Genomic DNA, 15,913 nt, shown 5'->3' on the forward strand with positions numbered 1-15,913 from the left:
ATTCCTCTCTTCCTGTGCCTGAAGCATACTTTAAGCGCTATACAGACACACTTTATCAGTATGTTTGCAAGCTTTTAATATGTGAACTCTGAGATTTTTAAACGCTAATGCAAAGTATGTATTAATCTAAGCTGTTGCTAAGGACAACCATCACTTAAGCTTCTCTGCAGTGATTGCTTTTCATCTGCAAAGTGCATATTTTTCATCATTTATTTACAAATTAAATTTCTAAGACTACCTGTAGTGGATGACAGGCTGAATTAATGGAGGTTTCTCTTTAAGAAGCTGATCTCATCTCTTTTATTCTCATCACTGAAGTAAAATTACGAGAATGTCAGCACCTATTACAGTCATCACACAAACTCAGGAGGAGGACACAGCAGGGGACTTTGAAAATATTGAAGATTGAATTCTATTAAAACCCATTCTTTAATTGTACCAGTGAGGAGAAAGAAAAGAGAGTAATTTATATGAATTATCTTCATCAAAAGTACACCATAGATTGCATTGTTCAGCGGTGAAAGAACTCCCATCATACATCATTTTTCTAAGAATGTTTCTTTCCTTAAACCTACAGGTTTAAAACAGATTATAAATAGAAATCACCGATTTTCTCCACAATATCATGAGGTCGTCAAACATCAGATGGCCTCGGTTACTCAACCTTGAGTTGCCTTTTAACAATATCTAATTTTGGCATTAAGTAAAGGTGAAAAACCAAAGAACCATTGAAAAGTTACAGCACAGAAGGAGGCCATTCGGCCTATCTTGTCCATGCCAGCCCGGGACGCCCAGGTGCCCTTTCTAATCCCACCTTCCTGCACCTGGCTCATAGCCCTGCAGCTTACAGCACTTAAGGTATAGATCCAGGTACCTTTTAAAAAAGTTTAGAGTTTCTGCCTCTACCACCAACTTGGGCAGCGAATTCCAAACACCCACTACCCTCTGCCTAAAAAAGTTCTTCCTCATGTCCCCCCTACACCTTCTGCCATTTATCTTGAAAAGACACAAATACAAAAGTAGAATGCTGCAGATGCTGAAAAACCAAAATAAAAACAGAAAATACTGGAAATACCCATCAGGTTAGGCAGCATCTGTGAAGAGAAACAGCCCTGAAACATTGGATCTATCTCTCTCCACAGATGCTGCCTGGCCTGGTGAGTGTTTCCAGCACTTTCTGTTTTTATTTGATATATTTTAATGTTAGAATCAAGCTTCCTAAAACCCAGGCAAAAAGAAATATAGCCAATATATGTCTTAATGCCATATTCCTTTTAATCATTCATCCAGCAATTCTTTCTAAACAAAATCAGACAATTATGAACAAAAAATATATTTTATACCAAAAGGATTCATTTCAAATACGTGCTGCTGTTTTGGAATTAAATGCCGTCTTGAATTGGTTATATTTCATGTGTGAGGGTTGAAACATGGATAATCGAGAATATTTCCTACTGGGATAGGCATTTTGTGTAATGGGAATTTACAGAGAGTGGTTTATGTATTGGAATTCTATGATTTGACTAGACTTATGTTCAGTTGGAATATGTGCTTATCTGGAGTCACATACAACGGAACTACAATGGAAGCACAAAATATTGCTTTCTTCTGAAGCCCTATAAATAATAATTGCCACAGTTTTACACTAATTGAAGTATTAAGTGAACCTCTTGCATACTGATAACGGATTTCTTTCATCCACTGCACTCATAGCCTTGTGATGCCCTTTATATTGGATTTTCTTGTTTGGAACAAGCTGAGCTTTCATCCATGTTACCATGGAAACCAAAAGGTTCGCCGCAGTAGCTGAAAATTATTTTTATTCTGAAATTCTTCAAAGGTTTATTAGAGTTGTCACCACGTTAAGTGTCCTGCAAGTGTGAAGCAGAGGTGGATACAGTTCCCCAGTGGGTTGAAGAGAGGGGAGGACAGAGGTTGCTCCTGGTGATCTGCTTTGGAACATTATTGACACTTAGTGCATCCTTTTTCTCTCTTGAAGAAACAGCCTGATACTGTGGTGCAGTTCACCAATCACTGATAGCTCTTTACTACATTTCCCAATTGACCACCACTCCTAAGTGAGCCCAGGCAATGAGTGTTGGAGTGTAGTCGATCTTGGAGGAGGGAGAACCACAGCTGATTCAGCTCCTTTTCTCGCCCTATATTCAGACATACATACGGAGATGGTATTCCACAGTGAGTGGCTCACTTCCTGATTCCTTAAAGGCTTTCCCAGCACCTCCAAGGTAAAAGTCATGGAATACGCCCCACTTGCATGAACAGTGTAGCTCCAGTAATACTCAAAAATCTCGACACCATCAAGAACAGCGCAGCCCATTCAATCGACACTCCATCCACTAACTCAAACATCCACTCTCCACCATTGGCACATTGCAGCTGCAGTATGTATGCCCTACAACATACACTGCAGCAACTCACCAAGGCTTCTTCGCCAAGAATTCACAAACCCAAGACTTACAGCACCTAAAGGACAAGGCAATAGGTGCTGGGGAATACCAGCACTTTCATGTTCCCTTCCAAGTCATACACCATCCTGACATTTATTTTATTCATTCATGGGATGTGGGCATCACTGGCCAGGCCAGCATTTATTGCCTATCCCTAATTGCCCTTGAGAGTGGTGGTGAGCTGCCTTCTTGAACCACTGCAGTTCATGTGGTGAGGATACACCCACAGTACTGCTAGGAAGGGAGTTCCTGATTTCGATCCAGCAACAGTGAGGAACAGCGATATAGTTCCAAGTTAGAATGGTGTGTAGCTTGGAGGGGAACTTCCAGGTGGTGGTGTTCCCATGCATCTGCTGCACTTGTCCTTCTAGTTAGCAGAGGTTGCAGATTCGGAAGGAGCTGTTAAAGGAGTCCTGGTGAGTTGTTGCAGTGCATCTTGTAGATGGTGCACACTGTTGCCACTGTGCATCACTGGTGGAGGGCAGGAATGTTGAAGGTGGTGGATGGGGTGCCAATCAAGTGGGCTGCTTTGTCCTGAATGGCTTCGAGCTACTTGAGGGTTGTTGGAGCTGCATTCATCTAGGCAAGTAGAGTTTATTCCATTACACTCCTGACTTCTGCCTTCTAGATGGTGGACAGGTTTTGGGGAGTCAGGAGGTGAGTTACTCACCACAGAATCCCCAGCCTCTGACCTGCTCTTACATCCAGAGTATTGATATAGTTAGTCCAGTTCAGTTTCTGGTCAATGGTAACCACCAGGATGCTGATAATTTTCTCTTGTTGGAGATGGTCATTGCCTGGCAATAGTGTGGTGTGAATGTTACTTGCCACTTATCAGCCCAAGCCTGGATATTGTCCAGGTCTTGCTGCATATGGACATGGGCTGCTTCAGTATCTGAGGAGTCGTGAATGGTGCTGAACATTGTGCAATCATCAGGGAACATCCCCACTTCTGACCTTATGATAGAGGGAAGGTTATTGATGAAACAGCTGAAGGTGGTTGGGCCTAAGACGTTACTCTGAGAACTCCTGCAGTAAAATACCAGTACTGAGATGATTGACCTCCTACAACCACAACAATCTTCCATTGTGCTCGGTATGTCTCCAAACAGCGGAGAGTTTTCCTCCTGATTCCCATTGACTTCAGTTTTGTTGGTGCTCCTTGATGCCACACTCAGTCAAATGCGGCCTTGACGTCATGTGCAGTTCCCCTCACCTCACCTCTTGAATTCAGCTCCTTTTTCCATATTTGGACCAAGGCTGTAATGAGGTCAGGAGCTGAGTGGCCCTGGCAGAACCCAAACTGAGAGCCAGTGAGCAAGTTATTGCTGAGCAAGTGCCACTTGATAGCACTGTCAGTGACACTTTATATCATTTTGCTGTTGATTGAGAGTAGACTGAAGGGGCAGGAATTGACCGGGATGGATTTGTCCTGGTGTTGGCAAATTTTGGCTGAGGTGGTTTCTGGGTCCAGCATGGTTGTTTGCCCCAACAAGGTGGACAGCTAATTAGGCTCATTAAGGGGGTTTTTGAGGGCTGTTAAGGGAGGCTGACTGGGATTTTCCAATCGCCCTGCAGTTTCCTAATGTAATGGGGTCAGCTCAACTGCCTAAAGGAAGGTGCCCAGCAGCTGGACAGGGTGCCAATGCTCCAGACAGACCTACAGGCTGCCTTGTGAGGGGCTCCTCTACTACCCCACCCCCATGCTCCCTGCTCCCCACCAAATCCACTACAGTGGTGGCCTGCTAGCTTGCTCTGTTTTTTAATGGATTTTTTAAAAAATTGGTGAGATGACATTCCCACTTTGAAGGCACCAGTTGTCCTCCCATTTATTTACTATTCATTGCAACCAGCTGCTCCTATCAAACCAGAAGGCCTCTAATTGGCCCTCCAGCTTTGAGAGTCTGCTTGGCATTCTTCATTTGACAGGGAACCTGTCTCCATGCCAATTAAAGCTCCCCCAACCCCCCTCCGCCACCATCCCCGTCAAAATCCAGAAGATTTCCCCCTGGAGTTGGGTTCAGGACCCAGGAACAGTCCCGGCTCCTGTTTCCTGCCACCAAAGTGAAAATCCAGCCCCTTGACTTAGTATCTTAATGACTTTGTAGGCAATGTACAAAATACGTGATGGCATACTCTATCAAAAATATAAAAATGCAGTAGAAATAGTTTCCATCTAACACATTTCAAGTGCATTTAGACCATAACAATAATTAGGATAATACTATCCTAATCATGTAAACTCTCCAGCTCACCTCTTGACTTATTTAACTGCACTGATGCATCTCTGTTCTGCACTGGTTAGCCCAACGTTGCTGACTACAATTCAACACGTTGCTGAAATAGTTGTACAATATGATACAAAATAACACTGATGAACCTGTGATTGTACAAGAATTAGTCAATGGAGCATTGTGTGCTCATAGAAACAGCCATGCTGTAAAGTTTGGGTAGGAAGTAAGACATGACCAAATACAATGATGCAGCTCCAGGCTGCAAAACAAGCCTAAATGGGGTATTAGTTCTTTTGTAAAACCTTATATTTGCTGAGATCTGCATTAGCCACAGTAGTTAATGGCTGCTGTCTACAATTCACACTAGTGTTCTCAGTGGGACTTTTTGACCACAGCCCAAATGAATCATTCTGTTTTGACTAAAATATCTGAAGTGGAAAGGTATGACTGTGTTGAGTACTCCTATGATTATGCAATCTCTAAAGTCAAGAAATTTATAATAATAACATGCTGAGTCAAGGAACTTTCAGAAGTCAGAAGAAGAGGGATCAGGGTGAAATCATTATAGTAATCCATGAAAGAAGCAAACATGCTTTGTTTGTTACCAAAACAGGGTTAGCATAGGAGTATGAAACTCCAGAATATTACAGAAAAAAAGGTGCATTTCATGAGGAAATTACCCAAGAATTAAGTTGGAAAAGACCAAGGAGTATCAGCAGGCATAGCATTCCACAGGGTAGATTTTCAACTCCATGCCTGGGCTTAAAACTGGTTCCATCAATCTGCTGCCAATTATAGAAACAACCCAATTTTCATTTCTATTGATTTCTGCAAAGCTAGTTTTACCTTGACATTCAGTGGCATCACCATCGCTGAATTCTTCAGCATCAATAGGTGGGGGTATTACCATCGATCAGAAACTGAACATGTCCAGCCACGTAAATACTGTGGCCACAAGAGCGGGCGAGGCTGGGAATTCTTTGCTGAGTAACTCCCCTCCTGGCTCCCCAAAACCTGTCCACCATCTACAAAGCACAATTCAGGAGTGTGATGGAATACTCTCCATTTGCCTGAATAAATGTAGCTCCAAAAACACTCAAAAAGCTTGATACCATCCAGGATAAAGCAGCCCAGTACATTGGCACCCCATCCACCATCTTTATCATTCATTCCCTCCATCACCAGCGCACAGTGGCAGCAGCCAGTACCATATATAAGATGCACTGCAGCAACTCACAAAGGCTCCTTTGGCAACACCTTCCAAACCTGTGATCTCTAACATCTAGAAGGACAAGGGCAGCAGATACATAGGAACACCACCATCTGGAAGTTCCCCTCCAACCACACACTATCCTGACTTGGAACTATGTCACCATTCCTTCACTGTCGCTAGGTCAGAATCCTGGAACTCCCTCCCTAACGGCACTGTGGGTGTACCTACAGCACATGGACTGCAGCAATTCAAGAAGGCAGCTCACCACCACCTTCTCCAGTGCAAGTAGGGGTGGACAATAAATGTTGGCCCAGCCAGCAATGCTCGCATCCCATGAATGAATATAAAAATGCATATTCAGGCAGCAAGTTGAAAATCTACCCCAATGCAGAGATGCAATCAACAAAGCCAATGGGATGTTGAATTACATGGTCATAATAGCAGAAATGAGTCCAAGGCAGTCATGGTCAAGCTGTACAGTATCCCGGATCAAAAATCCACCCTGCCTCAGCTCTTGGCAGTAATCTGATCCACACCAGCCATCCAGTCCACCCCAAAAGTCTGGGCTGCTGGAGCAATATGCACTGTTATATGCATGCAGTAGCCTGGAGCTATGGATAGTGATGGTAGAGGCTCCAAAATTCTTTCCATCACCTGGCTGACCAGGAATCTCCCCCACTCACTATTGGCATGATTTACAGGTTCATACCCAATCTGTTTGGCCACATTATGAACACATCTTCCTTGGTCATCGTCCTGGAGTGGGATTTGAACCCAGAGCTTTGAGATAGAGACATTACCACTGTGCCTCAAGACCTTACCTTGAGTACTATACCCCAAGAAACAAGGGAGATATTCAAGTGCCGGAGATAGTGCAGCGAAGAGGCACGCAGCGAATCCCTTAGTGTCAGGGATCTGAGGTATGAAGGAAAACTGTAGGATTCTGAGAGGTGAGGAAAAGCTATAGAAAAAGTTAAACAGAAATTATATAAGGCAATGGAGGTGTGAACTAGTAAATGCTCATTTAGGACTGATATATAAAAAGTAGATTTGCATTTACATAGCACCTGTCATGACTTTGGGATGTCCCAGGGTATCTCAAAGTGAGTGCATCTTCACATGACATCTCCTACCCACCACAACGTTGACCTCTCACGCTGCTCAATGTACCACACCCCATCATTCTCCTGGCAGCACTCCCTGGCATTCAGGAATCACATCTAACATCCAGATACTCCCACCTCACCCTCAGACACACCTACCAATGCTGCCAACTCAATCCCCTCTCACTCCATTCACATTTCTTCAGCTTTTTAGCTATGGCAGGAAAATCACCCAAACATAGTGCTACATAATAACTGACTTTCTGCTCTCTCTGTTGCAGGACAAAGTGTCGCACAACAGAAGGGAGCAGAGCAGAGCCAGTGGGGGACAAGGGCACCTGCATCTCCTGAGCCGTAAGCGGAGATGGTTCTTTATATTATTGGGCTGGCTGTGACACAGCTGGCAGCATCCTATCTCTTTGAGAACATTGAGGATGATGGCATCTTCCTGGCCTTGCACCCTTTCTTAACTCCCAGCTGCCCTTCACCCAGCTATCTGGCATGATGAGCAAACTGTTGGTTGGTGTCACTATGGACCTCCTGCTTCCCACCCAAACTCCTACCTCAGAACAACTTCCCCCCCGAGTTCCTGCTTTCAGACACCCAAGAACCGATGTCTGCCCAGCCGTGGCAAACTGAGGAGGAAGTGAGAGAGCAACAGTACAGCAGAGATGAAGAGGAACCATAACTTGATCTCATAGTCACAGCAGTGATGAAGAGAAACCATAACTTGATGTCACACTCACAGCCACCAGCTCAGATACTGGTGCTGTAAGTACCTTGGCATCTAACATAGAGTTGGGATCAGCACATGGTGATACACTGGGCACAAGCGGGCTGCAACCAGGCAAGGGATGGTTTGTTCACCAGCTCACAGGAGGGCAAAGTGGCTGACAAGTAATGCTGCAGAGGACTCAGATGAACACCTTGAAGGGAAGGCATATAGGAAAATGCTGAATGGGCATGCTGACCAAGATTCTTTCACAATCAAGGAGCATGAGGAGTCCAGCGACAGAGGGTATCATGCAGAGCTTGCCTCCTCCCCAGCCTTACTTCAGCTCCCTGTCATGCTGCAGACCTAGAGGCACTGCCATTGCTGGCCTCATGCTGTCGCAGCCTTTGTGTGGACAGATCACCTTCATCACCATGAGGATGCAGAAACACTCTGACAAATGCACCAAAATACCTCCAAAAACAATTCAGAACTCTCAGACATTTTGCAATTGATAAAAAGTTCCATAAATTTTACTTACCTACTGGCAAGACACCTGGTACTTTAAATAAAGCTACTGCAGGTCTTGCCTTGCAGCTTCACACTTCTTTCTTCAGGATGGACAACATGGCCGTTGCCCAGAGCTGCATTGTCCAAATTTGAAATCCTGGCCTCATTAGCCATGTGACCTCAGGATCACACCAATTCTCAAGGGAGGCAGCTGCATATGCCCATGTTAATAAAGGATGCCACATAGATAGCAGCTCGCAGCGCTGCCTGTCCATGGGGAGGCAAAGTAGGCCTGCGCAGTGCTGCTAGAAGTTTTGCTACATGAGTGAATTTCTCAATCCATGTGCATTAAAATAGCACTGGATGTCATCAGGATCACTGATTAACGGGCCCACATGTTGAACAGATGCACATTCAAGAGCACTTACAATAATAGTGAGTAGTCTGAAGCCCTCAGCAAACAAATGGAAATAGTTATTGACAGAATATGCATCATGAGTAATTAAGGGGGAACCAGCAAGTCTGATTTAAGAATACTTCTTATCTAGAAACAAAAGCAACTCTCAGGCTATACGAAAATACCTGTGCACATTGTGACAGAATTGCATGAACCAGTCCAATTTTCCTTTCGCCATTAACCCCTGCTCTGAATCCAGATATCTGTCTTTAGAAGCAATTCAGTGATTACAGTTTTGAACCACAGTGCATGTTGGCAAATCAATTAATGTTGTGGCATTATGTTGAGAATATGTGCTTACATGTCAACCCTCAATCATTCACACTGAGAATGCACTTCATTTACTGATGGAATCACAGTTTAACCGCCTTCCGCAGTTCTCAACAACAACAAATTTGTATTTATATAGCGCTTTGAATGTAGCAAAATGGCCCAAGTCACTTTACTGGAGTGATTATCAAACAAATTGGACATTGAGTCATAGAAGGAAATATTGGTACAGATGATCAAAAGCTGAATCAAAGAGTATGAATGAGCATCTTAAAGGAGAGAGGCAATGAGGTGGAGAGGTTTTGGGAGGGAATTCCCAAGTTTAGGACTCTGACAGCTAAAAGCACAGTCACCAATGATGAAGTGAAGAAAATCAAGTGGCCATACTTGGAGGAGCACAGAGATCTCAGAGGGTTCTAGGGCTGGAAGGAGGTTACACAGGTAGAATGGGGAGAGGCCATGGAAGGTTTTGAAAACAAGTTTGAGAATTCTTGATGATAATCACCACAAATTGTGCAGAAACTTGTGAATAGTTGGTGTTGGTGAGGTGAGAGTGGCTGCCCTTGACATCAAGGCAGCACTTGACTGAGTGCCAAGGAGCACTAGTAAAATTTAGACTCGAAACGTCAACTCTTTTCTTCTCCGCCGATGCTGCCAGACCTGCTGAGTTTTTCCAGGTAATTCTGTTTTTGTTACTAGTAAAATTGAAGTCAATGGGAATTAGGGGAAAGCTCTCCATGGCAGGAGTCAACCCTAGCACAAAGGAAGATGGTTGTTATTGTTGGAGCAAGTAAAAGTAAAGGAGGAGGTTATATTGGTTGGAATAGTAAATAAAAAGCATTTGCTTAAAAAGTGGGCAGCCTGCAAAGTAGAAAAGTCATCGGGTCCAGATAGGATGCATCTCAGGTTACTGAGGGTGGAATTTGTGGAGGCTCCTTGGATATGGAGATGGTACCAGAGGACTAGATCTTTGCAAATGTTACACTCTTGTATAACAAAGGAGAGGGGGATAAACTTGGCAAATACAGGCCAGTCAGCATAACATCAGTGTTGGGAAACTTTTAGAAGCAGTAACGCAGGACAAAATTAATTGGCATTTACAAAAGTTTGGGCTATTAAATGGAAGCCATCCTGGATTGCTAAAGGCAAATGGTATTTGACTAACTTGATTCAGCTCTTTGGTAAGTAACAGGGAGGGTTGATGAGGTTATTGCAGTTGAGGCTGTGTAGATTGACTTTTAAAAAGTGTTTGGCAAAGTACCAAATAATGTAAATAAAAACAGAAAATGCTGAAAATACTCAGTGGGCCAGGTAGCATCTGTGGATGGAGTGTAAGATTATTAGGTTACTAACATGAAGCTAATTGTTAAAATCCAATTTTATTATTAGAAAGAAACATCTAACTTTTTTAGAATCTTGTCTTGGTAATATAGTAGAATGGGAAACTTAGAAATAGGGCACAATCTAAAATTATGCAAAGGTAAAGGGATTCTGGGAGTTTATGTAAAGTTTTAAAAGCTTACTGCTTACGTAGGCCAAAGGCTGAAATGTAGTTAAAAGCAAAATACTGCTGAAATGTGGTTGTCTTGCTCCACATGGGATGTAAAAGCCTTGCGATACACTGGTAATATGAAAGGCATTATGTAAATTCAGCAACAGGAACTATTCCTGATTGGTCAAGAGAAGCATGTTCAATCTCGGGACTGAAGATGATTGGGGGGGAGGGAGGAGTTAATTAGATAAGAACCAGGATAAAAGAGGGCCTATCTATCAGATTTAAGTGGCAGAAAGTTCTAGAAATAAGACTTCAGTTACATGCAGAATAAGTGAAGAGGGCACTCAGTAGAGTATATACCTCTGCTAAGTTGTGTTAACTCAACTTTATTACAATTATGCCTCTCTTCTGGATCTTCTGTAACCACAAGGCTGAAAAAAAGAAACCCTTTTATTAACAACTTCCATCGCATTGAGCTGGCTTCAGGCCAATCCGCATCCGACAACCTGCTCTGAAAACTCTGCTCACATTTTGACATCTGTGACAAGTTGCACCACAGCAGCTGAAACAATCCATTAGATTCTTAAACAACCAAACCATTCTAAATAAAACAACCCACAACATTACTTTTAAAAATGTAGTCAATTCACCCTATCTCTAAATGCTAGTGGATCCTTTAAAAAAATTCAAGGATCTGAATCCAGATCCACACCTTTGCCAAAAACTGATCAGTTCTTCCTTGGGTATATCCTATCTGTGTACCAGGTTTCACTGAAATTCATCTATTAGTTTTTGAGATATATTGTTTACAGACAAACAGACAACAGGAGCAAAAACATTACCTCTGCCCACAGAAGTAAATAGAGAAACTGGAATGGGAAGGTTAAGAGGGGATTTGTTAGACATGTACAAAATCACAAATAGTTTTGATGGAGTAAATAAGAAGATACTGTTTCCAGTGTCAGAAGGGTCATTATCTAATGGACACAGGTTTAAGGTGATTGACAAAATAGCCAAAGGTGACCTGAGGAAACATATTTTTACAAATTAAGTTGTTCTGATTTGGAATGCACTGCCTGAAAGGGTGATAGTATAGAGCAACATTCAAAACAGATTTGAATAAATACCTGAAGGGAATTAAAAAAAAATACAGGGCTGTGAGGGAAGAGCAGATGGTTGAGATTAATTGGATAGCTCTACCAAAGAGCCATTACAGGTACAATGTGCCGAATAGCTTCCTTCGGTGCTGTGTCATTTGAAGACTCGATTCTTTGCAGGTTAAACATAGTATTTAACAATAAGTAAGAAAATTTTAATTATTTATTTCAAATACTGCAGTAAGTGTAATATGCTAGGTGTATTTTGTTCTGGATTTAAAGAAATGTGATTATCAGTTAAACAATGTTCTCTTAGCTCTTGAGAAAAATGAGTGTAAGAGCGTGTGGGAGTTCCAAGGAGAATCAATTACCTTGATTCTCTTTTATTATATTTCTGCAGAGTTGACTTGGATTCACTAATTGCTCTGTTTTGTCTTTGTTATTGTAAGGTACAATGAAACATCTTCCTGTTCTTGGAGGAGTGCTATACTAGTGGCTGTAATGTTCTTTACAGAATTGCTATTTGGTTTAAGAAATGTTACATTATTTATTATTTCAGTAATTTTATAATGTTTTAGGTAAGTCCACAGCCCATTATTACATATTGGCCTGGATTTTGCAGCAAGTAGCAAAGTGATCACGCTTGCCGCTAACCTCAAGGACACCAGCCCAGAATGATCTAACAAGCTCCGTGGGGTGGATTTCCCCTTTCTTGGTGTTAATTTCATTCTGATGTCAGCTATAAGGATCTCTTGCATTTACCAACAGCGATGTCATCAAGCAGGATAAGGAACCAATCATTGAAGAATTCTCCACAGACAGCAAACCAGGAAGTAAAAAGTAGGTTTTATTGCTCTCTTTTTATAATTTTACAGATGGCAAAATAAAGATTTGTAAATACAAATAGAACTAAGATAAAAGCTGAAATATTATATAAGAATTTTATTTTTTTATTGCTTTAAAAGCCTGTGTAAGTTTTATCATGGAAATTGGGATTCCACAAAAATAAAACTAGTTTTTCTGGGCCAGAGAAGTTGTTTTACAGTAATTCTCACTTATTACACCACTAAAAACAAAGCTACACCTCATTCAACAAAGTATAACTTTTTCTAGTGTTTTTACATTCAAACTAATAGTTTGAAAAGTGGAAGTTCACATCAAATCAGTGATCTCTTATTGATTTCCAAGCTCAAGGACTTACAACAGCACACTTTGTGGAAGCAGGGAAACATTGATAGCAAGTCCTGGATTTCTGCATTGAGCTGCACATGTGCAAATGTCAGAGGTTGCTGCAGGTTTCACAGAATAATGGTGCTGAATGCTAACAGTTTCACCATCATTACAGCAGCAAAATCTAGGACATCATTTCCTCATTTGCTGTGATACATACATGCAAGTAGGCTGCTGTTTGTGCTCACTACCTTGATCTCCTGATCAACAGTCAATTGTGACGTGAAGCACCTGTTCCATTTTCACATGTAAAGTATCTGCAGCCTTTCGAGAATAAATTATTTTTCACTTCAAAGGCTAAATCACACTCCAAAAATGCTCGGAAAGGTACCAAAAAAGCGTTAGAGATCAAGAAGTTTCTTAAGGGAAACATGCACACAGATTTTTTTTTCTTCAGTGCTTATAACTACTTTGATATAGATTTCAGATCCATCTGTTGGATATTGGCCCCGGTTTTGCACTGCAGTACAATTTATGTAGATTTTGAGTTCACTCACTATAAGTGGCCACAGACTCAAGTCTCACCTCCCTGTCAGTACAAAAACTTACTTCATCAGCACTACCTATGAGTATAATTTTGTTTACTGCAAAAGAATCCAAATTGTGAAATGTGATTCTCAACACAAGTGTGAAAATCCTGAAATCCCCATCAATAAAATAGATTTTAAGTTTCTCAGTGATGGTAACACAGTGGTACTGGCTTTAAAGCCTATGTCCAGGGCTGCTTTTGAGCTGTGCGTTACTTGAATTGCCTGAGTTTTGGAGCTATGTCACCTTCCTTGCGAGCTGCTGTAAGTAAATAGATGGCATACTCTGGATCCTATTTTAATCTAGACAGGTAGGCTGAATATCTCTAGCCTTGATGTTGTTCTTCCCATTGAGGTGAGGCCCAGTGGTAGGGGATTTAAAACAAATCACCGTTGGACCAATGGACTTACTTAAAACTCAAACGCAGCATTCAGTAAGGACGGCAGTAAACAATTCTACAGAAGTGGAGAGTGGGTGGGGCGTGGAAGGATAAAATCTAGCAGCTGAGTTAGTGAGCTAAATGTGGGTCAGAAGCAACATGTGCACTCAATAAGACTTCCTTTTACGTAGATGATCAAGTAAAGGCGTGGGAGGGGGCTAACTGGCAATGACCCACTTGTGACAAAATTGAAACATTTTTCTCTGTGATGGATCACGGTATTGCATTCTTCTTTTCTGTTGTGGTAAACAAAGGATTAATAGTTAATGCACCCCTGGGCTCACTACCTCGATTCTGCAGGGGTCTAACGATTCTCTGAATGGAAGGTGTTGTCGCGCAATATATTGGAACATGGCCGGACCAGAAACAATATGGACCCCATCTCTTAGTTTGGGCAGCAGATTCACGGGAACACCACCACCTGGAATTTCTCCTCCAAGTCACTTACCATCCTGACTTGGAAATATATCCATTCTTTCACTGTCGCTGGGTCAAAACCCTGGCACTGTGGGTGTACCTACACCACATGAACTGCAACGGTTCAAGAAGGCAGCCTTCTCAAGGGCAACTAGGGGTAGGAAATAAATGCTGGCCCAGCCAGTGAAGCCCACATCACATGAGTGAATTTTTCAAAAAGTCAGGTCTCATCGAAGCAAAAAAATTCTTCCTATATATAAAAAGACAGACCCGCATGTGTTTGGGAGCAAGATATTGACTGAATTTTGGTCTGATTTGATGCAAAAAATGCATTTTAGCAAAAAAAAGTTGTTTTCCACTTTGCTGGGGAAAATGAGAAACTGTCCCTTCCATCTGATTTGCAGCCACTGTATATGAGCTTGCAGTCTGCTCAGTCAGCTGAGAGAGACAGTGCTGAGATGATGAGGGAGAGACAGGGTGAATTACTCACTGCTCCATACCAGGCAGTTTTTCACAAGCCGCTTCAGTGAGACAAGGTCATTTTACTGACAAACCAAACATTTCATTGAAAGCAAATAAATGAAGGTAGCACTAAGATAGCCTTTTCCATCTAATAAGTTCTAATGAGTCCCACAGTATTTACTCTAACAATTCTCCATGCAGGATTCACAGGTTTTAGTCTTTACAGATTAAAGCAAAACTGAGTATATTAAATTTACTGAAGGCTGGTGACATTTGTCTTTATCACTGAAGCATAACTTAACTAAAGAATCTAATTGGTCTGTCAAAATGTTTAATGAATTTGGAGATTGGAATTTCATTATTATGAAAGATTTCCCTGGTTCAGCAGAAACTCCAGTAAAATGAACTGGGGAGCTCACATTGCAGAAAAATGAACCATTGATAAGAAAAAACTGATTCACTTGTCACAATGGCAGCTATTTGCACTTGTATAGCACCTTTAATGTAGAAAAAAATCCCTTCACTGAGACGTAAAGAAAAAGGAGGTTAAAAGACGTGACTAAAAGCAAGGTGGATTTCAAGGAGGGCCTTAGGGGGTGAGGTGAAGAGGCAGGGGTGGTTAGGCACTAAATTTCAGAGCATCACGTTTGACGCTAGAAGATATAGGTGGTACAGAAAGGGTGGAGAGAAGAGGTTTGTATAAGAGTGTTCAGGACATCCTGCTGCAGATTCATCTGTGGCTACCAACTGAAGGGAAGTTATTTTTCCTGAGAGATGGAGAGATGGATTGCTCCTCCCAACTCAACATCCCCGATGATCACCTGCGCCATCCCCAATCCCATTTCCTACTTCCAAACTCCACCCCGGGACTTACATGAGGGCCGCTGTTGACGAGGCAATCGGTCCGAAGTGGACTTTTCTCGTGGAGCAGGCTGACTATGGAGACATGGCCGATGCTGGCAGGTCTTCCCAAATGTACAGATGGGGTCTGAGGTTTCATCCCCAGGCCTTTTGGTGTCCACTGATCCAATGTTGCAGACAAAGGGCCCTCAAAGTTTCTCCTGGTCTGCAATGTTAAGAAGTTGTCTGCTGGAGAGCGCTTCCCTCTAAGAAGTGCTTCAGCTATCCCCAATATTCATGCCCTCAATTAATGAATTCTGTGCTGCAAACTTCCATGCTACTATGGTTGACTAGCTGCAGAGATACCTAGGCCAATGGAGATTTCAATGCTAGGCAGCTGGCAGTTCTGCCACATGCTTGGGGGAGAAAGTGACCTGA

Source organism: Carcharodon carcharias, chromosome 13 (assembly GCF_017639515.1).
Source record: "Carcharodon carcharias isolate sCarCar2 chromosome 13, sCarCar2.pri, whole genome shotgun sequence".
NCBI lineage: Eukaryota > Metazoa > Chordata > Chondrichthyes > Lamniformes > Lamnidae > Carcharodon > Carcharodon carcharias.